Here is a 13756-nt window from a genome sequence, read left to right on the forward strand (position 1 = left end):
CCGGCCGTTCCGTGACCGGCCGATCTCTATACGAAGTGTGAACATAGCCTAATGGTGCGTTTACACAGACAGATTTACCTGACAGATCTTTAAAGCCAAAACCAGAAGCAGACTATAAACAGGGATCAGGTCATAAAGGAAAGACTGGGATCTATCCGGTTTGTGAAACCATTCCTGGCTTTGGTTTCCAAAATCTGTCAGATAAATCTTTCTGTGTAAACACACCCTAAAGCTGTGTTCACACTACGTATATTTCAGTCAGTATTGCAACCAAAACCAGGAGTGGATTAAAAACACAGAAAGGCTCTGTTCACACAATGTTGAAATTGAGTGGATGGCCGCCATGTAACAGTAAATAACGGCCATTATTTCAATATAACAGCCGTTGTTCTAAAATAACAGCAAATATTTCCCATTAAATGGCGGCCATCCACTTAATTACAACATTGTGTGAACAGAGCCTTTCTGTGTTTTTAATCCACTCCTGGTTTTGGTTGCAATACTGATTGAAATATACTGACTAAAATATACATATACTGACTGAAATATACGTAGTGTGAACGCAGCCTAATGCTGCGTTTACACGAAACGATTATCGTGCGACTTTGCACAATAACGATCGAATTCGAACGATAATCGTACATGTAAACGCAGCGAACGATCGAACGACGAGCGAGAAATCGTTCATTTAGATCTTTTAACTTGTTCTTAAATCGTCGTTCCCAAAAAATTCGCTGATCGTTCCGTGTAAACAGTCGTCGCGCAAAAGTCCTGCAGCCCGCAGCCCCCTGCGCCGGCTCGATCGCCACCCCCGTCGCCCTGATCACCAAGCAACCCCCCGCCCCCGCCGCTCTGATCGCCACCCCGAACGCCACCCTCGTCGCCGTTCTGATCGCCACCGCCGCTCCGATTGCCTCCCCCCTGACAACACCCCCGCCCCCCCCCCCCCCACCGCCTATGCCGCCGCTCCGATCGACGCCCCTGCCACGAGCATACGTTACCTGCTCCGCGTAGCAGGTCTTCAAAATCCCCGGCTCCCCTCTTCAGTGCTGATTGGCCGGGGCAGCAGGGGCGATCGGAGCGGTGGCGGCGGGTGGTGGGTGTGCGATCGGAGCGGGGGTGGCGATCGGAGCGGCAGGGGTGGCGATCGGGCCAGCGCAGGGGGCTACGGTTGACTGTGGGGCCGGGCTGCGGATGAGCGGGGGGCAGGGCTGCGAGCGGGGAGCCGGGCTGCGGGCGCGCGATTGCAAAACGATCGCAAAAGGATTTTTCCGTACAACATATCGTACCGTCTAAACGCTGATCGTTATGAAAAAAAAACGTACGATCAGGCCAATTATCGTTTCGTGTAAACGTAGCATAAGAGACCTTTTATAACACTTTGGAAGCCACTGCAGGTGTTTTGGGTTAATTATTCTAATTTTCTGAAATACTGACTTTTGGGTTTTTCTTGGCTGTAATCCATAATCATTAACCTTAACAGAAATAAACGCTAGAAAAAGTTCACTTTGTATGTAATGACTCTATAGAATATATGAGGTCACTTTTTGAATTGAAATACTGGAAAAAATGTTTTTGTTGATATTCAAATTTATTGCAAACCACTGTAACTACTATGATTCTCCCCCCTATGTACAAGAATATAACTACTGTAATGCTTCCTTCATGACTTTAATGGACGGGACTGAGTCTAATTGTGACTCTGTTATTTTTTTCTGAATGTATAGGCTGTTAGGACATGACTTCGACCACATATCACTTCTGCACAGTTCTTTGAATTGCCATTAAAATCAATTCGTTTGGCAGATATAGAGCTGATTTTGATGGAATTTCCAGTATTTTTTTATATTTTTTATTTGCTGTGTGAGTGTATCCTAATACTGTCTCCTATGTAGAAGAATATAACTACTCTACTCCTGTCCCCCACGGGTAATAGAGGATGTGGACTCATGAAGGGATTATTCATTCTTCTTTCCATTATTGTTTTGTTGTTCCTCCTTGTAGATTATAATATGTTTGCTTCTTGTGTGGAGTGTGCATTATGCTGTTTGTCACACTGTGTCTGTCTTTATGCCTCCGGTTAGCGTCCACCTCACGGTTGCAGTGCTCGGTGTTTGTTCCCTCTGTCATGTTGCAGGGCTGTGTGTGTGTGTGTAAACTGTCCAGATGTTGGCAGTTTTCTCGTGTAACGCTGCGGTTCTGAGCGGACACACCATTAATCAGTCGCTGCCCGCTGTGATTGGCTGATAATCTTCACCTCTTGGACAGATTGTGGTGTTTGGTGAGATAATGGAGTTTTGTTGCGTACTGTATCTCATCACATCTAACCATGATGCCAGCCCCAGTTATGGGGTTAAAGTAGCTATCCAGGGTTAGAAAAAGCACAGCTACGTACTTGCAAAAACAGTACCACACCTATCTCCAGGTTGTCTGTGGTATTAGGACTAAGGGCCCTATGACACAGAGCGATAATCGTCCGACTCTGGACGATTATCGCTCTGTGTAATAGAGAGAACGATCAGCCGATGAAACGAGCTACATGTAATAGCAATGTGAGGTCGATGGCTGATGATTGTAGTATAAAATAATAAACTATTAACTTACCTTACCATGTTCTCTGGTGTCCTCAGACCTTTCCCGTGTCCTTAGGGTTCTTCCCTGGTCTCTGAAGCTTTGCATTCTGCTGCCTTCTGTTCCCGCCTTTGCACTGACAGGCTGTGGCCACTCAGCCAATCATCGGCTGAGACAGGCCGCGTCCACTCAGCCAATCACTGGCCGAGACAGGCTGCAGCCAGTGTCAGGCTGAGCGGCCGGCGGACTGTCAGTGTAAAGACCAGAACAGAAGGCAGAGACTAGGGAAGGGGACTTGGTAAGCTCCAAGTTACTACTTAACTATTTTACACTAAAGGCAAGGGCTGCCCGCTAGTTGACCCGTGTAATTGCTCAGTAAATGAGTGCCAATCTAGCGCTCTTTTACAGTTTATGATCGAGCTGTGTAATAGGACCCTTCTGTCCATTCACTTCAGTGGATCTGAGCTACACCGGATCAGTCTGAACTCGAGTGTGTGGCATTTGATTACCGGTGGCTGCAGAACGTGGATGCAGCCCCACGTTGCCTGGACAACCTAGATATAGCTACTGGCTGTATCCATGTTTTCCAGGACTCCCTAGGGCTGCATCCAACTTCTGCAGCCACCGGTAATCAGGTTCGGATGGACCCGAGCATGCTTGAGTTGCGCTCATCTCTAAATATGGCTGATATTGAGGCCTTATATCTGGATCAATTATAAGGATGATAATAAATCTCCTAAAGTGACACTTAGGCTGGCACTTTTTTGCAGTGAGTTTTTTTTATCCTTTATCCTTTTGCAAAAAAACCTGATTTATTTGTGTGCATCCGGTTTGATCCATTTTTCTATTCACTTCCATTAAAAAAAACGGATCAAAACGCATCAGTTTTTTTTGTGCATACACAAAGATATGATAAACCACATTCTTGGGTACGCTAAAAAAACTAATGTGTTTTTTTTTCTTATAATGGAAGTCAATGAAAAACGGGTCAAAACAGACTCAAACAAGTAGATCAATTTTTCAGAAAACACACTGCAAAAATGCAGTGTGAAGCCAGCCTAACACTAGAAATAAATAGAATGCAATGTAGTCAAGCAGGTCCATGTAATGGTATATTTCTGCATATCTCTTGCTATAGCGCACAATGAGTGAGGTTGCAGCACCTGCCGTGTTCACTCCTTTTCTGCTCTTTCAGTAGCCTCATTCATCATAAGGCTGCAGCATGCTGTAATCACAGCATGTGATCCCTAAATGTCCCAGTATATATGAATCTGTGTATATGACAGGGAGATGATGACATCACTCAGAGGGTTAGGCTACAAATCAGAGACAAGATTCAGTCAAGCCTCCTATGACATCATAGGATGATGCGTTGTCTACGAAGAGAGGGAGGAGTCGGGAAGCTGGAGACAATACACATTTTGTAGTTCTTCTATTTAGGGTGCCTTCACACGTACCGTATCGCTGCTTATTTCTTGCCCAAAACTCGCATCAAACTCGCATGAAAGTAGTTTTTTGTGGTGATGAACTCGCCTGTGTAAATCATATGAAAATCAAAACTCGCCTGTAAAAATCGCACCAAACACGCAGTGAGAATACACAGCGAAACGGTACGTGTGAAGGCACCCTTAATATTATGTATCAGTGTAAGAAAAAACCTCTGAGGTTGTTTAGTTCACTGAGCATTGTCTGGGCTGAAACCATTGTAACAAATTCCTGCTGTGAGTATTGGATCTGTAATGTTTCCATTCACTGGCAACAAGCAGACATCTTCAAATATAATAAAAAAAGAAACAAATGAAAGTTTATTCTAGTGTCTATAGACTAGTTTCCTTGTGCGGCCGCTCATGTTGTCAGCAGTCCCTGGTGATGATGATGAGGGTTTTGGATCTGTATTTGCCACCTGCTGTGTCCAGGTTCAGAGGGGGAGATCTTTTGGTCAGGGATGGGTCATGGGCACTGATTTCTTTAGTTATCTACTCTCAATGCAGTAATTGTCGCAGTATGAAAGTGAAATGAGACGGAATAAATGGACAATGAAGTAGTAATTGGGGTTGGAGAAGGTGATCGGGCAAAGAAGCCAAATAGACTGTGTGCCCCCATCCTATGTGTTTGACCCATGTCATCAGCAATGCAGCTCACTGCCCTATTCAGTCTGCCTGTGCACATGGCAGCGTGAAGGTGCAGATCAGTTCCTGATCATCGGAACTCAGCATGGCGCAGAGCTGCTGGTGTACGTCTGGGTGATGTGTGGGCCTGCCCCCCGCTCCTTCCTCTCACGTGACTTGCAGGTGGGCAGCTAAATTTATCCAGCAGCTACTAATTTAGGGCCCAGAAATAGCAGATCTTAGATAAGTGCGAGGCGTGCAAAATCCCAGCGACCACTTCATCGCTGGAGCTCGGGGAAGAGAAGGAAAAAAACTGCTTGTTATTTCCCGCGGGCAGGGAGTCAGGGTGACAGACACCCTAGCAATTGACTGTGCTCCGCTAAAGAATGACACCAAGCAATGTCTTCCCGTCACTGATGATAAAGTGAGGAACAGTTGTCACGTACAGAAAAGTTATGTGGCTCTTAAATTTAGTTTTTCGTTAGTTGCAGTATGTGAAATTCGTCGTTCATGACTCTAGATAGGAGAGCTTCATGAGGCCGACCAATGCGCCCATCCTATAGATCCCTCTGCTTTCTTATAGCCATTGTGAGGTATGTCTGTTCAGGCCTGACCATCTAATGGGCCGGACAACGCGCTCCAATTTTTCTTTTTTTTTATGAGGCTCCCAGCTTCCCAGAACTCATCATGATAATTAGGCTATAAACTAGAGCAAGAACGCAGCAGATAAGAACGCCATAATGTGCCGTATTCTGGTGCAAGCTGCCTCCAAACTGCCCCTGAGGCCTGGTCCATGGCCTCAAGGTTCAGCTCCATGATGCCTCTGGGTAGGTTTCATTGCTGTGTAACAGGTGGGAAGTACCATGCTCTTGCTGAGCAGTGCCCACCACTGGCTGATCTCTTCTTACCCTTATGTTTTGCTTCTTTTCCAGTTGTCATCATTATTTGACATAATTTTCTCAAAAATTGCACCACAGGAGTTGAGAAGCCTTTGAGCATGCTTGGGGTCATCCGAACCCAAGTGTGCGGCATTTGATTAGCGGGATAAGCCCAAGGTAGTCCTGGAAAACATGGATACAAACATGGACATAGCATGCTCACTCAACTCTAGTGATCACTACAATGATTGTATGATCTTATCTGATCATTCAAAATGGCAGCCAAAAATAACTCTTAGAACATCAGTAAAGTAAAATGGTACTTTTGCATCTAAACTCTTGGAGATGATTCTAAATATTTTTTTTTTCTTAAACTAAATATCCATTTGCCCCCTACCTATTGTTTAAGTAGCTTTTCAGAGTAAGCTGTTTTATGTGTTCATAAGGAAAAGTCCTATTTCTGGCCATTATATAACTTTAATCTTTTAATTTTCTGGGTTGCTGGGTGGAGCCTAATCTATGTGATGGCTCCTATATACTGCATGCACACAGAAGAGGGGGCATTCTCTGCCATAGCTTTGTAGCACACCCTCAGAAGCAGCAATAGCATGGAGGACATTACAGAGCAGTACTGAGCAGTAGTGAGCACTCTAAGCAGTGAATAAAGCACAGGAGTTATTTTAAAAGTAGGATTTTATGGATTTAAGGGTTGATTATTATCATTTTGCACAGGGATTACAGGAAATGTCCCCCATCCTCCTCCCACCATATCTCCATATTTTGAAGGTACAGAGTCCCCATGTGTAGCTACAGTCTGTGGGAGGCAGAAGGTATGTGTCCTGTGATGACTTGACCCTGTCCTTGCCTTAGGATCCTTAATTTTTTTGGTAAAATGCACATTTGTGTCCCAGGTATTTCTGGTCTCCAGGTAAAATCCATTAGATATTTTGTCTGTTTCTTTGGTGCCATCAGATGCCATCTTCTGAAGGTATATTTCTGTCAGAATTAGGGGAGTACTCTGGGCATTTGATATGTTTGATATATTCCTTTATTCCATTAGGATCTTATGCTCTATGCAAAAGCATGAATATATCAACATTTTTAAATGGCCAGGGTACCCCTTTAACCAGTAGAAGGTTTTCCTGTCATTGTCCTGCTGACCTTTGGGGGGGGGGGGGGAGACCAGATAAGGAAATTTGCCCAGCTGTGTTTAAGCTGGCTGCAGCTCGCTGAAAATACTTTGCATTTTGTATGTAATCTCGTGAGCAAGGATGCTTGTCATTAGGCTGCAAAATCTTCATCCTTCTTGACAGCAGCAGCGACGGCCATTTTTATTTTATTTTTTTAAATCTCTGAGCGATGGTTTGTGACCCTGCTTCTTTGGCGGCTGCTTGCTGCGTTTATAATGCAGAGCGGGTACTTATTACACAGCCATAAAATTGCATTGTTTTCAATCTCGTTAGCGGTGAATGCAAGTGCGCTTTATTATTTTCTTCTAGGTGCCTTAATACGAAGAGATGAATCTGAGCCTCCTTGTCGCTGCGGTTGCACAGATCAGGGTTGAAGGCGTCTGCCGCTCGCTGGGCTCGCGCGTCGCCTGTCTCTCTAGGAGAGGAGGTGGGCGGCTTCTGACAGTCATAGGAATGAGATTTTTTTTTTCCGCCTTCTGCAGAGTGTTACTATAAAGAGACAGCAGCGTGTGGCGGGAGTGTGCCAGCCAGGAGGGGGGGCACATAATTAGGCAGCAGATTAGTGGCACCTAGGTTAATACACTCATCATTAACGCCGACACTTAACAGACTAGAAAACCATGAGATTGAATGCACCAGGTCTCACCTTCCTCCTCTTCTATCAGGTTGTATTCCAGTCCAGTGATCTCCAGTCAATGGTGATATCAATATCCACTGGGACCCTTCCTCAGTTACTGGATGAATTAAATCTAACATATAGATTTATTCAGACTATCTCAGCCATCAGCCTCAGGACGGTGCCCACACTTCATAGCCTATTTTCTCTATGGTGTTAGAGCGGGGGAAGGGAACTGACAACTGCACTCAGCACATTTCCAATAATATGGACCTGACTTTGTAGTATGTTTTTTTTCTAAAGTGTTACTACTTTAGTTTTTCTGCATGTTACATAGACATGATAGGTGAAGGCTAGATTTACCTCTTGTTATTGGACAAATGTTTCTTGGGATTCAGGGTTGGGTTGTGCTGCTGATGCCGGGCATGTAGCGGGATCAGTGTCTGTACCGCTCCTCCTTTGTTGAGTCTAATAAGGTTCAGTCACAGCGTGTGAAATATTGATCACTATTAATTATTTAGTGCAGGGAGATGGAGAGAAAAGGAAACCTCTGAACAGAAGAAGGATCCAGCAACTGGTATCAGGATGCGGCTTAAGGGGCCGCACAGGCAGCTCACATCTCTCTCACGTGTATGTTTCAGCAGGTCTGAGCGTAGAGAACAGTTTGGCATCAGTTTCGTACTTTTTGGTAGGATAAGGTCTCCTGTAAAAGAGAAACATCCAGGGTCAATTGAAGATGATGTAGACAGTGTCAATTACAGTAATTCCCTATTATCTCTCCCGACCCCTTGCACACACATGAATGCCAAACATTCATGTTTCTCTAGTTGGGAGGAGGGAATTAAGCTGCATCCAGACAGCTCTGGCAGCAGTTTATCTTTCCCAGAACAATAGGATCAGGCAGTTGAAACCTAACACACCTAAAAGTACTCTCTACAAATATCACTATACACTGCAAAAGTTGGGGCCGACTGTAGTCTGAAAGCCCTTTTACACGGGACAAATACTGTGAGAAATCATAATATTGTTAAAATTTAAGCGAAAATCCTTTGGGGTGAACACGGCAGACATCGAAGTACACATGAGAAGTTTGTGATCTTTTGTGCTGACATAAAAATCATTGTTAATCTTTTGCAAATCTTTTGGTGTAAACAAATATTTTGTAGGGGTCAGTGGAAGTACACTTTACGATAATACAATACTTCTTTATGAATCTATATTAAAACAACAAATTTAAAAAGCTAATATTAAAGTGGTACCCCGGCCAAGCTTACTTTGTACGTAGCTCTGCCGCTGGAAGTGTGACATCATGTCTGTGCCATGACGTCGGCTGCAGTGGGCATCTCTTGTTCCAGGCTGTGCCACCCTTCAGACACGGTGCTGTGCCGTACTGTGCAGCTCTGCTCTGTCGGCTGTACTTTCACTTGCCGCAAGAGTACGGCACAACCCTTTGTCTGAAGAGGAGGGCGGCACAGCCGCCTACTGCAGACACCCACTGCAGCTGACGTAATGGCTAACACAGAATGGCAGGGCTGGAACGTGCCGTGATGTCACACTTCCAGTGGCAGAGCTGCGTACAAAGTAAACTTGGCTGGAGTACCCCTTTAATGTCTATTGTTCTAGATAACAAATCATCCCTCCTCATTAGCTAAATGATTGCTTTACAGATTTATCTATATGTATAAAAGGACCCAAATGAAGTAGTGCACAACCTGTAGCCCTCCAGAGCTTTGGCTTTGACTGTCCAGGCATGATAGGAATTGTATGCATGTTCTGCAGCACTGGTCTACCCGCACTACCCCTTTAAATGGTTTTTCTAGACTTAGAAAAACATGGACACTTTCTTCTAGAAGCAACACCTAACTACAGTTTGGTTGCAGTTTTGCACATCCTTTCCATTGAAGGGAATGGAGCTGAATTCTAATACCACATACAACCTGAGGACAGAGTTGGTGCTGATTTTGCAAGAACATAGCAGTGTTTTCCCTAATCCTGGATAACCCAGGATTTAGGAGCCTTTTAAAACACATAGATATCTGACAGATTATTGAAGCCAGAGCCAGGGATGGATTTGAAAAGAGAAGAAATCTCAGTCTTTCCTTTATGATCTGTTCTGTGTTCATAGTCTGTTCCTGGCTTTGGCTTAAAAATTCTGTCAGATAAATCTGTCTTTGTAAACGCACCATTAGGCTATGTTCACAAACCTTCAAAATGATAAACCTTTTTATTGGACGGCTGTTATTTGTATAAGAAATTTTCTATTGTTGTCTGCATACACACAGAACAATTATTGTTTAAATTCGAATGATTTTTCGCACGATAATCACCCCGTGTAATAGGACCCTTAGGTTTGTACAGGTTTCCATTCCCAGGACATAAACAATGATCGTTCCTATTATTGTAAAATAATGAGAATTTCAGGCATGAAGACCATTACAATGTTACAGAACAGTTTTCAGAATGAATTTAAAATTTTTTGAAAAATTGCAATATATTTATGAGAACATGGCCAAAGACGACTGTTCAAGTGACAGATACATAACTGGAAATAACGGGATACAATAGAAAGGGACGGTTGTCACTGGAGACAGTGTGAGGCCCAGGAGACGTCAGGATCAGTGAGAAGGAAGAGGGAAAAGCAGTAACAAGAACATGTAGGGTAGGATGGGTCAGGACACGTTGTCAGTTGTCAGGTGGAATTAAGTGGCAAACATGTAGACTGGCACAACGTCTACAGGAGGATGGGTCACACGAGAGCACCAGGTGTCCACAGTCAAAAGGAAGATGAAGATATTTGCTGTCACCTGGGTCTGAAGAGCAAAGCAAGAAGGAAAATGTGGACAGGATTTAACAAACTATGCGAAAATGGAAAGTCATATACTCACACAATGATTCATTGCATTAAGGTCTGTGGGCACTCATCTAGTCACAGTTCTCTTATTCCATCTCAGCTAATATTGTTTTACTTGTCAGTTTAAATATTTATGCAAATACATTAGTCTATCAAACTTGTCTCCTTCTCCTGATATGATGCTCTTCACCTTTTATTGTTTACAGCTTGTTTTAGGCAGTTTAAAGCAGTTGTCTGGCTGCTGCGTATATTGCTATAGCATATATATATATGCGTGGGAATCGGGCTGCGATTCAAAAAAAGGACAGCGGCACCGGAATCCCTGTGCTGGCGATGGTCTATTCATGGTAAAAACAGAAAAGCGATGTACCGCTAGTACATTCTCTTTAAAGGGAATCTGTCAGCACCCGGGTCCTACCCAAAGTGTGCTGTGGCTTACAGTCCCCTTGTGAGCATGTTGCCTTTCGGTAATTTGTCTGTAGAGTGGATTATGTTCTCACATATCCTACTGTAATGAAGAGTCAATGAGGAGTTGTGCCTCAGAGTTTGTGCCACACTCTGGCATGCCCCACCACTCCTTCCTCCTGCCTCTTCTTCATTAATAATTAATGCTGCCCGACCTCCTGCTTGCTCTTGCTGTCAGTCAGTATTTGCCAACAGAGGACTGATCTGCTATCAGACATAGTTGAACCTTGTAGCCTGTGTAGGAGCTGTGGTCTAGGGGTAAATCACCTCTCTAGAAACCAGCACCAGTTTGTTTTCATTGGTTTGAGTCCCCTGATGGAAATGAAATATAGTTATTTATTGTTAACTGACAGTTCTGTGCGGCTGCTATTCAATGAATTGCAGCCGCACAAAACTGACATGTCAGTTTTCTGTGCGGCTGCTTGCAATCCCGGCCTGAGTGTATACTATGTGGGACATGTATGAAAAGGCGTAAATACCTTTTTTAGGCGCAGATGGGGCAGATCAGCGTAAAAATATTTGCAAATGGTATTTTTGCAAATACTTTTTCCGCATCTGCCCCTGCTGAGCCACCTTCGCCAGTGGGGCAGAGAGGGGGCGTTAGGGGGGGAAGCGGCTGCCTGCGGAGGGGTCGTGGCCTCTGCGTGCGCCGCATTTATCATTTTTCCAGTAAAAAAATTATACTGAAACCTACGCCAGCTCTGAGGTTTCAAAATTTTCGCACGGACAGGATCAGGATTTATGTAGAGTCAATGCGCCTCTACATTAATCGCCTGAGCTCCGGAGCTGCAGGGACATTTGTAAGCCTGACGTAAAAAAAACGCCGGACTTCATAAATGTCCCCCTGTGTGTATACACTCCGGCCTGGATTCCATTCGTTTTTAATTCAAAGTATCTTTTGAATTAATCATGGCAGTTGTTGCAAGTTGCAACAACGGCCGTGACCATTTAAGAAAATACATTGTGTGAACATAGCCTAAAAGTAGTTTAGTGGTGTCGCGAATCACAGAAGGTATAAGCAGACGTGTACCACATACATATATGTAAAAGAGAACAAATGTGCTGTTTTTAGTTAGACGCTTACATCACTGAACTAAGTTTCTTCTCTCTGCATCTGATCACTTCCTGGTTTCCTCTCTAAACTGTGACTCTGCGGTTGCCATGCAACAGTGCAGACACTTTCCCACAATCCCTCTTGCTTGCATGTGAAGTTAAAACCAACTGTCACTGCTAATGGAACAGATCATGTGACTGAACTGAGCATGAGTGTCCCAAGATAGTGGATGACTGAGGGGCTGTTACTAAGGGCAACAGGTTATCAAACAATGCAGACACATGGAGGGTTAGAGAGTCTATATCTCGCAAACAATAAATCTAAAAAAAATGCTTGGAAATTTGAAATATGTTACATTTAACATAATGCATCACTATAGACCTAGGGGGACATGTATCATCTGGCATTCCGGGGGTTTTCGGCGGAAATTGCCAATTTGCGCAATATTTTATTCGCAAATGGCCGATTTGCGAATAAAATATTCGCAAATCGGCACGTTATGCTGAGGGGCGGGGATGGGGTGTGAAGGGGGTGGAACGGAGGGCGCGGACTCAGAGTCCGCGCGATTCACCATCCGTTCCGCAAAAAGATACGCCGAAAACCTACTCCAGTCCTCAGCTGGCGTAGGTTTTCGGCGGTGCGCACCAGAGCGCACAGGATTTATGTAGAGGCAGTCTGCCTCTATATAAATCCCCGTAGCGCCGGAGATGCGGGGACATTTATAAGTCCAGCGTAAAAAACGCCGGACTTAATAAATGTCCCCCTTAGTGTTCTTTGTGTCACCACCCCTTTGAGTCTGCCATGTTTACCCATGACTGGCAAATGATGCCTTCTGCTGTGCAGAGGAGAGATCAGCACAATATCTAAGGGCTGGTCGTCATGTGGCAACCTCGCAGTATCATGTTATTGGTCACATGATGTCAGCAGTCTATTATCCATCTCACATACTCACCCTATATAACTAGCTGTCTCTTACCCATTTCACACACTCATCCTATATAACTAGCTGTCTCTTACCCTTTTCTTATACTTATCCTATTTAACTAGCTGTCTCTTATTCCTTTCATATACTCATCCTATATAACTAGCAGTATCTTATCCATTTCTTCACTCATCCTGTATAACTAGCTGTATCTTATCCCTCATGTATTCCCATCTTCTATAATTAGCTCTTATTGCATTCTTGTACTCATCCTATATAAATAGCTGTCTATTATCCATCTCATAAACTCATCTAATATAACTAGCTGTCTCTCATCCCTTTCTTATACTTATCTTAGAACTAGCTGTCTCTTATTCCTTTCATATACTTATCCTACATAACTAGATGTATCTTATCCCTCATGTATACTCATCCTCTATAACTAGCTCTTATTGCATTCTTATTCTCATCCTATATTACTAGCTGTCTCTTATCCCTTTCACACAGAGGCGTAGCTAATGTCTCTTGGGCCCTGGTGCAAGAGGTCAACTTGGGCCCCCCTTCCTCGACCAAGCGATGCTATTGGTATATCTCAAGACCGATATTACCAATAATACCAGTATATAGGAAATATTATCACCATACATATTACCGCCATACTGTTACTAACCAAATTCTGTATACTGAGACCAATATTGCCAATAATACCAGTACACAAGGGGCAAATATTACCACCACTACCATCACCACCATATTGTTACTGACCAAATCCTGTATACTAAATTCAATAAAACACAGTACCAGATTACAAGCAACAAATATTACCACCACATACTGACTAATACCACCGCCTACTGACTAACACCACCAACGCTGCTACTAAATAACATCCAGTGTACACAGATCACTATCACCTCATCCAGTCACATAGAGGCTGACCCAGCCCTACACAGGTTCTGTACACCATATACATTACAGTGCAAATATATCAGGTGACTCACAGGGGACGTCTTTTCTGATCAGAGTTCTTCCCTTTTCATCTTCCTCTTCCGCCCAGGGCCATTATGAGAACTTCTCCGAGCCACGAATCCACAGAATCTG

At 43.9% G+C, this 13756-nt stretch overlaps 1 protein-coding gene and 1 long non-coding RNA gene across 3 annotated transcripts in view; one reads left to right on the forward strand and one right to left on the reverse strand.

Moving 5' to 3' along the window:
- LOC138788565 (uncharacterized) overlaps positions 1 to 11895 on the reverse strand; it is a 31261-nt gene extending 19366 nt beyond the window's left edge. Inside the window, exons 1-2 of the long non-coding RNA XR_011362617.1 lie at positions 11764 to 11895; positions 7727 to 8066 (exon numbers count right to left, since the gene is read on the reverse strand). This is a non-coding gene — a long non-coding RNA (uncharacterized lncRNA). The remainder of the gene's footprint in view (positions 1 to 7726; positions 8067 to 11763) is intronic.
- The window catches only part of CACNA2D2 (calcium voltage-gated channel auxiliary subunit alpha2delta 2), a 193048-nt gene that overhangs the window by 50047 nt on the left and 129245 nt on the right, over positions 1 to 13756 (forward strand). The window lies entirely within an intron of this gene.

This window comes from Dendropsophus ebraccatus, chromosome 4, assembly GCF_027789765.1.
Source record: "Dendropsophus ebraccatus isolate aDenEbr1 chromosome 4, aDenEbr1.pat, whole genome shotgun sequence".
NCBI lineage: Eukaryota > Metazoa > Chordata > Amphibia > Anura > Hylidae > Dendropsophus > Dendropsophus ebraccatus.